At 33.9% G+C, this 12,616-nt stretch overlaps 1 long non-coding RNA gene across 7 annotated transcripts; it reads left to right on the top strand.

Annotated features, from left to right (window-relative positions):
- Window positions 1-275: 275 nt before the first annotated feature.
- Window positions 276-6,991, top strand: LOC132618897 (uncharacterized). Of its 7 annotated transcripts, XR_009574375.1 has the most exons (7): window positions 276-720; window positions 1,566-1,652; window positions 2,398-2,513; window positions 2,715-5,526; window positions 5,880-5,916; window positions 6,254-6,309; window positions 6,440-6,991. It is a non-coding gene; the product is annotated as an uncharacterized LOC132618897 (long non-coding RNA). The 7 variants fall into 7 exon arrangements; XR_009574372.1 differs by having other exon boundaries at window positions 5,880-6,309; XR_009574373.1 differs by having other exon boundaries at window positions 2,715-5,179; window positions 5,365-6,309.
- The last annotated feature ends 5,625 nt before the right edge of the window (window positions 6,992-12,616 follow it).

A 12,616-nucleotide genomic window follows, 5' to 3' on the forward strand; every position in this document is an offset into this window, starting at 1 on the left:
AAGGGCAAAATATTAAAAATAAAATAAAGGGCCAAAATGTCAAAAATAAAACTATTGGGCAAGCTCAAAGCCCCTTAATCACTAATCAATTTTAGTCACCTTTATTCAATAATTAAAACTTGAATCACCTCCCTTTAATTTTAAAATTTAAAAGTCACTTATAATTAAAGCGATTTTGGTAAGTCTATCTTAATTTTTGCCCTAATTTTCTTCCGTTTATCTTCAAATTTACCAATTTTATGGCTTAAATTCATTGTTGTTGTCAATATTTTTCTGAACTGTCTCTTCAGTGTTCTTCGGATTTCATTTTTGTCCTTACTCAATCTCTTTTGCATGATTTCTCTTTTGACATTAATTTATTTCTTATATTTATTTTAAATTTTTTGGATCCCAAAATTAATTTTTAATGAGATAGGTAGCTAAATCTTTCTGGAATTTGATAGAATTTAGTTCATCATGAAATATTTTCATCTCTCATGGCCAAGAGATACTTACAAATTAATACAAGTATATATCCACCTTATACAAAATTCTTGTAACTTTTATTTTCTGTTCTTACGTTGGATTATAGGGATTAGGTACTTTATCCCAAAGCATTGCCCAAGGTGTAACTATAGAAAATATTGTAGACAGCTTTAGTAACTTTAAAGGAAAATTCGACTTGATTTGGCATTAATCTCATGTTCCACATCTGCTAAATTCGACTTCCATGCCCATTAGGTAAACAAAGCTTCAATTGGAAGATCAAAGACTGTTTAAACGATTTTTGTTTTGTTCTACTTAAACTTAAACTTTCCAGTTCTGCAAGTTTGATATACTTCTTATATTTTCATTAAGGAATTTGCATTTTACCATGTTGTTTGAAATTGGGATTTTGATAAGTTCATTGAACTTTCATTAATTTTGAAACCTTATGAATCTTGTTCTCTATAATTTCCCTAGATGCTCTTCTCTGTTGCTTTGTCAATAAACAAAGGGCAAAACAAAACCTCCGGTTAGCCTCTAATGTCATTGAAGTATATTTTTGTCATCTTTTGCATTCTCTTTTGAATAATTGATGGGCAATTGATTGACTGGGGTTTGAGGATGCTTTATTGCAGGTAGATATTTGCTCTGAGCTCAATAATAGATGTCTCCCAAAATCAATTTCACATTCGTATTACAGAAGTAACATTATTGAAGTTGATAATCACATATTACATTGTTAATGGATAAAATTAGGACATGCTAAAAAGGTCTATCACAAATTGTTAGAACTCTGGAGCATTGGTTCAGCTTAAAACGGCCAACAAACTTTTATCTTTTAAGTCTATATCCTCAATTTACTCTTGTTAACTTGGGGAACACTGAGTAACATGATTATTTGTGGGCTTTGCCCATGTGATATTGAGTCGTAATATACTATTGTCCCCTAAGCTTAGTTATATCACTTGTACCTGCATTGCCTAAACTCAGGTGAATAGATTTAGAATAATTGATATTGGTGTCATCTTTCATATGTGACGTTCAGAAATTATGGTTCGCTTTCTATATCAAAAACTCTTATGCTTATCTTAATGGTGCAGACTACTAAATCCTCCGTTAAATTTGCCAAACTACATTGGATAGGCCGAAAGCAATATCACAACTCAAAATCCTTCAATATAACTGCGGTATGTATCGTTACAAAGCCTGTGAAGTTGTGTGCTTGCTTGATCCATTTGGTTACTTTTTTAATTTCTTATGGAGTTTTGACCATAATGCGCTCTATTGCAGTACAGCCTGTTGACCATGGGTATCTAGTAGTATAAATAATTAAGCAGCCAAGCTTAAAAAGTTAACTATTGGATTAAATCATAGTATATTAGAAGATCATCTGAATTTTTTCATTTGTTGTTGAGATTTACGTAAGACCAATCTTCTTTGATAACAAATAGTAAAGTGTCTATCTATAATAGTTAGTTATTTTCTAATTTTAACTGTTACTTGCCTTTCAGTGTTGAGTATCTACGAAAAAAATTGAACCCAAAGAGCTTGAAAATTGGTAATGGTTATATGTACTCTAATTCAAATAGTAGTCTTATGCTCATTATATTAAAGCAGCACCTTGATGTACCATATATATTTTTCTATTAAGGATGTCTGTGGTTTGGATGCATAAACATATAAGTTATTGAGTTTGAAAATAATAAGAGGTTTGAATTATATGTGACTAGAAGAATACGGATTTCCAGCTCTTTTTTTTTTTTTTTTTTTTTTTTTTTGAGATTCATAAAGGAGTCTGCTCATATAGTGAAGTCTTTTTTTCATAATGCTTAACTATTCTTTGACTTATAGCAGTTAACTGCTCCTCCATTGTTGAGAATCACTAATTCAAAATGGACTATTTTAATTTTATTACACCGAATATTGCTGCAGCAAAGCGAGAATTATAAGAAAGAAGAAGTTTTTTGAGGAACTGCTATGGATAGAGGGGGAAAAGGAGAAACAAAGATCATTGCTCAACGCCTTTCAATAGACGTGACCCGAGGCAGGTTAGTTTTTACATAATTTCATCTCTTTTGGACAAAGCTACAGAGAAAAAAAAAGGGAGGAAGCTCAAAATATTATAAAATCGCATATCAATTATTCCATGTTGTCTTTTCGTCCTCAAAAGTAGCTAAGTTACTACTTTCACATCCTCCCTTCTCATATATAGGACATCTTGATTTAGTTTTTGTTTGATATAATTTCAGAAGCATCTCAAAAAATGCAAAACGATGTTCGTGATCCAAAGGATATATTCAATTGCTATGCAAAGAGCTGGTAATCAATAAAGTGATTTCCTTGAACTTGTCTATATGTTACCTAAGTGTGAAAATCATGGAGGTTCCTAAGAACTCTTTAGAGCTTTCAAACTGATGAAGCCTTTGCACTGGGAAAAAAAAGGTTTTCCCCATAAGCTATTGCTTATACAGCTTTATCTGAAGGATATGACAGAGATGCCCCACTTGTTACGGCTTTAAACAGTTTTCTTCAAAGATGATACAAATAGAAGTAAGTGTGAATGAGGTAATTAAAAATTTCAGTCATAATGTTATACCAATTAAGGCTCTGTTGCTTTTCCTGGGAATGGAGATGAGACAAGCAGAAGGAAGAGTATAAGGTAAGACACTTTTTATTCATTATTTCTTTATCTTTATTATTAGGAAAGCTATATATGCCTATTATTTATGATTGAGGTATAAAAATAATGGCCTGCAAACTCTCTGACTTTCATGAAGCAAAATAATGATTTCCAACTTCACTGATGTCCAATCAAATATTTAGGTATATTACAAGTTTGAATTGATATAGACCTTGAGATTTTTAGTAGCATGAACTTGCGGCTTTTTATGTTATTTGAAAGTTCACGGTTAGAAAACAAATGGTTTATTGTAGAAAAAATTATTTTTTTATTGTTCAACTATACTTACTTATCTATAGTAATTTAAATATTAGTTATCTCAATGGATACTAATTTGATTCTTCTTATTAGCGTAAATTAGAGACTGAGAGGACTCAAGATTTGCCTTTTTCAAGGAAATTAGGGTCCGTGGCATTTTGCACCCTTAATGTGTGCTCTTTTTTTCAACTTGCACTCTATCCTATTTTTTTTTATGATTTAAACCCCAATCTCTTTATTTCCTTGCAAAACAATAAATTCACCCTTTTTATAAATTTACCATGAGGGCAAAATAGGAATACAAATAATATATCTTTTTTTCCTTCAATTTATTTATTTTATTAGAACTGCAAAAACAATAAATTTTATTTTCAAAGCTCTTTTTTATTTTTTTATTTTAAGTGATATTTCTCTATCAATAGTTGCTAAACATTTGGAGTTCTTATTGTTACAAGTTTGTCGCTTTTCCTTTATAATTTAATTACTACTAATTTATAAAGGAAAAACGACAAACTTGTAACAATAAGAACTTCAAATGTTTAGCAACTATTGATAGAGAAATATCACTTAAAATAAAAAAAAATAAAAAAAAGAGCTTTGAAAATAAAATTTATTGTTGTTGCAGTTCTAATAAAATAAATAAATTGAAGGAAAAAAAGATATATTATTTGTATTCCTATTTTGCCCTCATGAAAAATTTATAAAAAGGGTGAATTTATTGTTTTGCAAGGAAATAAAGAGATTGGGGTTTAAATCATAAAAAAAAATAGGATAGGGTGCAAGTTGAAAAAAAGAGCACACATTAAGGGTGCAAAATGCCACGGACTCAAGGACTGCGAAGGTCTACCTTTAAAATGAAATTTTGTGTTACTTTAATTTAGATATGCATATATAGGCTTATCTTATCATTATACTTGACTTCTACTGATGCTTAGGTGTGATAAAGACTCTTAATGAGATAGTCTCCCTATTACCATATTCAGAGCATAAGGACATAATGCATCTCATACCATACTTTCATCTAACATCTGTATAAGTAGAGTGATCAAATGTTTGAACCTTCTCTCTGTAAGAATACTTTTCCTTTGTCTTGAAACCATAGACCTAACTTCTGTCAATAATTTAATAAGAATGATGCTGATAGTGAAATAAATTGCTAATGGTTGGCCAAAAGAACAATAGATAATATTTTCATATTCTACTTTTATTGCACATCATTCTTAATATGTGTTGCTTTTTGGAACTCGGTGTTTAACATTAGATAATGCATTCGAAGTATTTGACATGGTCAGTGGTAGAGCCAGAATTTTCAAATCATGGGTGCTCAAATGCGTTAAATCTCAAAATGCTACTTTGAGATTGGGTGCTCAACCAATAATTTTTGTATGTTAGTAATAATTTCCAATATAAAAGGTAGTGTTTGATAAACCACAATGGGTGCTCAAGCACCCACTAGCTACACTGTACGTCCGCCACTGGATATGGTTATGTCTTACTACTAATTGTTCATGGCTTATGCCATATCAAAATAGCCAACCCTGACCCATCAGGTCTCCTACGTAACATGTTATGACTCTTAATATTTCTTTAATGAACTTCTCATGGCTTCGGTTATCAAAATTTTCTGATCCATAGCATTAAACTTTTTGTTGTCTCTTATCAAATTGAATCTAAACATATTTGTTTGTTGTTTCTTTTTTTGTGACTTATTATCTTTACCATGTGTATGAAAAGATGACGGATCCGAAAATTTTGAAATGGAAGCAATTGAAAGATGTAAGAATATTTCACCCTCTCTAAATATTTATAGCTTAGCCTACCCCAACAGAGACATCTCCAGTATGTCTTTCCCGCAAATCACCAAAATAAATGAGCTTTATATGCATGTATATATGGCAATCTGAGATATTATAATGCGTGTTCATGGTGAAAGTGTTAAATTTTACATGTTATTTATGCAGGTTTTGATAAGCTCACCTCTGAAGCTATATCCAGAAAGAAGTGTTTGCACAAACTTAATTGATGCTGTTAAGATGAAGCATAAGCCATCCTATTCTCATTAGCCAAATCACTTGACAAACTCTGTAAAGGGCTGATGTGAGTCGTGTTTAATTTTTTAAAAGGTGGCTACTCCCTTACTAGGTGAACTTTTTATTTGTATGAATCTATGAATATAAAATTAGCTATAACAACTTGGTTTATATTTATCTAACCTTCGGATGTGTGTTATTATCTTCTTAACAAGGGTAAGTCGTTTTGGACGACGAAGGGTATTTCAGTAAATCTGAACCTCTTTATGGCTAAATGTAAGCTTGTCTGTCAGCCTTAGAAAATAAACACTGTCCTACTAGAAGTCCCACTCTCAATTTCTTACCGTGTTCCCTCTTTCATTCACCGCTTCTCTCCTATATTAGCATATGTGTAGCTGGATTCTGTCAAAGTTTATTCATTTTGTGGATTTGTTGCATTTGTAAAGGTTGTCTGGTTGTCTCTGGTTCGAGCTCTCAGTTGTGGTAAGTTTTTTCTCCACATAATCTTCTCTTATTGCATGTTTTTGTGGGTAAATTTTTTATAGATTCTTACATGCGTATCAATATTTTTGTGTGATCTGCACATGCATGTCTAGAAATTGATACTCCAATTCGTGATTTTTTGCGTAACTATTATATGATGTCTTTTGATTAATTGTCTAATGGCTATTGCTTCAGAAATTACTGACCAAAATCCCCTAATGGCGTTTTTTCAGTATTCTTTTTTTGGTGCAAATTATTACTACAAAATTAGTCATGTCTTAGAGAAAAACTGAGGTCTTTTGCTAACCCTTGTTATGTGCCAACTTCTGATAATTAGGTGATACCTCAAGCCTAGGTTTTTCCCTACAAAGATGAAGAACCATTTTGCTTGAGGTAATCATTGTTATTTGGTAGGAAAATCGCCTTACTAGATCTATTATATCTTAAATTAAGAAAACTGATGCGCCGAGATTTGATAATATGCCTAAATCAACTGAATTTTTTTACTTCTTTCTTTTGACAGGGCAACCCCTATTTGGATTTATCTATTGAGACATCAACTCATTTTTTCCCTGGGAGTAATCTTCTTAAACATATGGGATTCAGGAATGGTATCTTGATGATATGCAACAAAGGAATAAAGATGGTAAATGAATATTTAGAAAAACAAAAAATAAGGAGAGAGCTCACTGAAAAAGTGACCTTTTTCCTCTTTTTGTTGTTCATGTTAAATAACTGTGTAATTATAGTGTTAGTGAATATTTTGATTTTTAATGCTTGAGGGAGGTAAATATGTAAGCTGCATTATATTCATGAACCAATTAATGAGTCAAAGAGGTTTAAACTTGGCAAGCAGTCAAAAGTATTGTTTATGTCTTTTCTTAGTCCCTTTGGAAGTCGACCAAATAAATAAAGCACAAAAATTATGTGCTGCTAATCGGCTACGACCAGAGCAACTGATTCTGAATGGTGTTTCTTTGAAGCCCAATGAGATGGCGGAACTTCTTGAGTGCACTTTACTCCCTCAAAAGTTGCTCGAATCCCGGAAGTTATTGTCGTGACAAGGAATCTGGACTTTGGGAAGGGTACTTTATGTACCAAATTGAACTAATTATATCTTGTAATCCCTATTGCCAAGTAAAAATGTTGATGTAGCTTTGTCTTCTTATTTTAATAGGAAGGTGAATGTCACGATCCAAACCGAAGTCGTGACGAGTGTATGACCTCTAGCGACCAAACACCCCTATACTCATATCTGAATCTTACTGGACATCTAGGGCCCATACATGACTTAAACTGATCTCATAAGTAGGTGACATTATAACCATGGAACAATCTGTATATACATAAGCATGCTGAAAGAACAGTGCAAGCCAGCTAGACTGCTACATATACTGTACACAAAAGAATAGAAGTCGACAAGGCTACATCATCTGACTAATACATACAACTGTCTACAGACCTCTACTAGAATGAAAGCTATAGAAAGGACGGGACAGGGCCCTGTCATACCCATATGCATATACATCTCAAAAGGGTGGCATACCAAAACTGACTGCAGCTCCGAATCAAATGGAGCGCACTGACCACTGCTAGATCTAGAGGTCCTACTGAGCTGGACCACCTATCTGTCTACCTGTACCTGCGGGCATGAACGCAGCCCCCCGAGCAACGGGGAGTCAATATGGACAATGTAATGAGTATGTAAGGCATAAAAACAATATATATATATATATATATATATACAAGAATCATGAATAAGATCTGAACTCATAAGCTGAAATGACTATCTGCATGTACTTGTATGAACTAGTATCTGTCTGTATTTGCATAAATCTGTGTAACTGACAATGCCGCTATGGGCGCATAATATACATGCTCATGCCGATCAATGAAGGTCATACATCTATATATATGTGCATATATAACGCCTGATATATGTGCGTATATAACACCTGTCTCCTTTCTCATCTCATATCGGCCTCTCTGCGGCCATCATCATATACATTGCTGCAGTACTTGCAGCCTGATTCTCATATCATCATCATAGTGGTAATGCGTGTATAACGCCTATATCTCTTCTCGTACTTTACATCTATCTAATATTCGCGTATATAACGCCTTCTGGTCACGGGTCAATGTGCATAAATATATAATGAATGTATGTATAGAACTGGCTACATAAGACTGGACCCATGAACAGAAGGAACACTCATAAACGGGATACATGAACATCAAAAGTGAAGCACTTCTAATGCTTCTAAGAGTAGAGTAATATGGAAGCTCGCTTACTCGCTTGTTGGCTCATATCATTGGATCATGCCAAAGGAAAGAAAGGATAACCTTAACATACCTTGACGTATATCAAATCGCCCAACCTCTACCTCTTGAACTTGTAAATCTACCATTGAGATAACATAGGCCTTAATTAGACTATTTGCCTCGCTTACTAATCATCTTTAAATACATATAGAGCTTAACGAATTATGGACAACATTTCCCTTATAAGCTCAACAACCCTTCAACTTTCCATTCAATCCAACATCAACAACAATAACAACACTTATATATAAATATATACTCAAATTTATCCCCAATCATCTCTTAAAATAGCCTCAAGTCACTACCTTGCCCTTCATCAACTTACCACTTCCACAAATACCCTCTCTTTACCTAAAATCACTAAAACTCTTGATAATAAACTCAAATACAAGGGTAGAAATCATTTACATACCTTGAGGGGTCCAAGATTCCAAAGATCAACTTCAACTCCACTCCCCTAAGCTTCATAACTTGAAGAAACCCTAGGAACAACCTTCTTCTTGACAAGCACGGGTTCACGGGCTCGGATCTTACCAAATCTCCACTAATAATGATGGAAAATATTAGGAGAGAAAATATTAGGGTTTTTCTGATTTGGAATAGAGGAAAAATGAGAAATAAGTCGTGAACCACATATTTATACTTGGAGTTAAAAGGCTACAGCGGTGCGGTTCGACGAGTGGGTTGACGACCCGTCGACGTGTGGACTGTTATACCCCGTATTTTTATACATTGGATTATTCGTGAGCTAATCGACATAAATTCAAGGATAAGATTATTTTTGGGATATGAGACAAGGACTTTTAATCCCCGATTTTTAACAAGTGCACGATTTGCTTGTAAAATCCAATTGGTGTAGAAATATTAGTGGAGATTAGGGATTAATTAACCATGATTAGATTATTAAGTGGGGATTAGTAATTAATTAAGATTAATTAAGTTATTAGTGGGCTGAATGGGCCCCACCACAACATGGCCAAATCTGATTGGTCCATGCCATAGTCGGGCATGTGTCAACATGATAGCTTGCATATAAATAGCCTAAAGATGACTCATAATTCAGATGAGTCATTCACAAAGTTGAATTAAGAGAGAAGCACTTCATCTTCAATTTAGTGAATTAGAGAGAGAAGCTCAGCCATGGCAGCTCACGGCCATGGCAATCCTTGAGCAAGTTGATGATTTGATAGAAAAAATTAAGTTTCTAAGGTGTCCTAAACATTCAAAGGTGATTAGCAACGTGAATTTAATCCTTGGGGCAGCAAGAACACTTGCAATTTTAATCCACAAATTTCAGCAACGTTAGAAGACCAAGCTTGCTAAGGTAAGATTTAATTCTCTCCTACATGTTTTAGAGATGGTTTGGTCTTTGTATAATTTGGTGGATGTTGAATTGGATGTAAGGAATTGTGTGTGTTGATGCTAAGATTTTGTTTGGGCCGTGTTGGGGGCTGTTCTAACTTAATAATGGTGAATTAATTTTGATTAGTGTTGTCGTTATTGTTGTCATGGGTTATGTGATGAAAGTGAAGGAATTTGGTATTTAGAATTGAAGTTGTATTTGTTTTATGGGCTGTTTTAAGAACTTGTTGTGATATTAAGATAGTTTTCTTGGGTATGAGTAATTGATGTTGTTGTCGTGTTATTGCTGAAATGATTCACAAATTCGGATGAAAGAAGCGTATAAAATATCTTATACGAAGCGTATGTGGTCTGCTTGGTGTATTCTTAGGTGTTCGTGAGATTATCGAGCATTGTTATGTTGTAATTTAGGGCTGTTTGGGGCGTGTTGTTGTTCTTGTTGAATTGGAGGACTAAGTGTAGTTAAGATTGTGCATTGTGTTGTTGTAATTGTTGAACTATTATAAGGTCATTTCGATGAAGTGTTATGGCTATAGATTATTAAGAGTAACTTAAATATGTCGTAGCCGTTATGTTAACGATTATTGAATGTTGTAATATGTGGGCTGATTGGAATGTTATGCGGGATGTTTGGAGTATTCTTGAATCTAGTCTTGACGTCTTAATATAGGTTGAGATACTTTGGACAGCGTATACATATCAAGTCACGGATTAAGCGCCAAAGGTATGTAAAACTATCCCTTCTTTCTTTTTGGCATGATTTATATGAAATGAACTAACGACGAATGTATAAGCTCCTATTCTTAGAGACACTAGGATGGTTAATGTTCTTGATTTCCATAAGCTATTTCATATTATCTCGATACGTGTCTATGATTCCTGAAGTTCCATTTGACATAATCCATAATAACATTCGAGGGATACTTGACATGACTGTCTCTGTTGATATTCAAGTGATAGTTCATTCTACCTATTCTATTGAGTCTCAGATGATGATTTGATTTGTATATGGTTACTCACTACTCTGCTCGTGCATGCTGTTACTATATCTTTCACCGAGTCCCGGGCCGGGTATGTTTTCGTGCGCAGTTTCATTGCATTGTTCACCGAGTCCCTCACTAGAGGGCCGGGTACGGTATATATATATATGTATATGATGATGATGATGTGATTATGGCGCCGAGGATGGTATATGATGACTTATTCACCGAGACCCATAATGGGCCAGATATGGTATATGATATAGACATGCATGATTTTCATATCGTAAGGTACAGGTGCATTTGTTATACTCCGTATTTTGTACATTCGGATATCTCAAGATAATCGCGACAAGTTAAGGGCAAGGTTATATTTTGATCTTGTTTAATACACAAGTTGTTTATGAATATTATTGGTGTGGAAATATTAAGGAAGGTTAAGGGAAAATTTGGAATTGGAAAAAAAATAAATTCATGAGCCACAACAAGCCAAGTTGGCCGTGTGGTGGTGTGTGTGGGTCCCACCCTTTTATGAGCTATGTAATTATATATATGGATTAAAGCTTACATAGCAAGACACAATTAATTCATACTTGTTTTAAGAAGTTTCAAGAAAAAGGGAGAAGGGCCATGTGTCTGCGTGATATTGGAAGGAACTATATATATATATATATATATGAATAAGGGAGAAAAATCTAGACATTTTCATCTTTATTCATAACTTAGCAAAACTTGAAAAAAGAAGAGAGGGGTGTTCGGCCATGGTTGGCCGAACTTGAAGCCATGGAGAAGTTGATCCAAAAATTATTTTCTTCTAGCTTTTCTACCAAATGGAACGTCCTTAACAACATGGAGTGGTTGTTGGAACAAGCAAACCATTTATTTGTGCAAGCATACACCCCTAGCCAAGTGAAGAGATGTGTGGAGAAAGGTACGTGTTTAATCTTCTTTTACATGTCTTATGGGTGATTTGTGAATATTGTAGTATGTAGAAATGGATGAAATTCATGAAATATGGGTGTGGAGGTCATGGCCGAATAGGGTTGTGTTTTGTAGAAAAGATTAAATGATTTTATTTAGTAGTTTGATTGTTGTGTTGTGGATTCCATGATGTAAAATGAAGGTTTGGCGGCTTGAAATGAATTTGTAATCGTTTGTGGATTATTGAAGAAGTTAATGTGACATTAGTGTGGTTTCTTATATTTGTAAGAATAAATTTGTTAGTGCATGGGTTGTTGATATAATTCATGAATTTGGAAGCGAGACATGTATTTGGAAGATTGTAAGTTTGGTTGTTGTGGTTGAATTTGAAGGAAGGAAATGTGTCGCTATCGTTTTTGTGGAATTTGGAAGGTTTCGGGTGAAGTAGTATGTTGATTGGGTTGTTTTGAATATTATGAGAATTGTTTGAAGTATTCTTGAATTATGTTAGAATGATTTCGGATTAATATTTGAATGTGGGATCATTGGTGTTAGCTTGAATATATGTGATTAAATTGAATATAAATGAAATGCCGTGAATTGTGAGACAAAAGTTGTTAATGTTAGAATTTATTTTGGATTGATTGTTGAAGTTGTTAGTATGATTGTTGGTCTTGTTGTTGATAATTTGGCCGAGTTGAATTCTCGGGTTTGTTGTTGATAAATTGGCCGAGTTAGATTCTCGGGGATGGTGTATTTACAGGGGAGATGCTGCCGAAATTTCGGCAGATTATAAATGAATTCATTTAAAGGATTAAGACAAGTATATGACGATGAGTCTAATGATTTTGTCGATTCTCTTGAATGTAGACTAGCAAGCTTGGACAATTAAGCGTAGCTAATAGGGCGTGGAATAGGTATGTAAGGCTTATACCCTTTTTTTCTTTTTGGCATGGTCTTTGTGAAATGAACAGACGATATGTATATGATTCCAAAGAAATTCCTATTCTTAGAGCCACTAGGATGGCTAACGTTCTTGATTTCCATAAGCTGTTTCATATGGTTTTGATGCGTATCCATGATGTCCGAAGTTCTAATTGATATGTTTCCGAATG

Source organism: Lycium barbarum, chromosome 11 (genome assembly GCF_019175385.1).
Source record: "Lycium barbarum isolate Lr01 chromosome 11, ASM1917538v2, whole genome shotgun sequence".
Classification (NCBI taxonomy): domain Eukaryota; kingdom Viridiplantae; phylum Streptophyta; class Magnoliopsida; order Solanales; family Solanaceae; genus Lycium; species Lycium barbarum.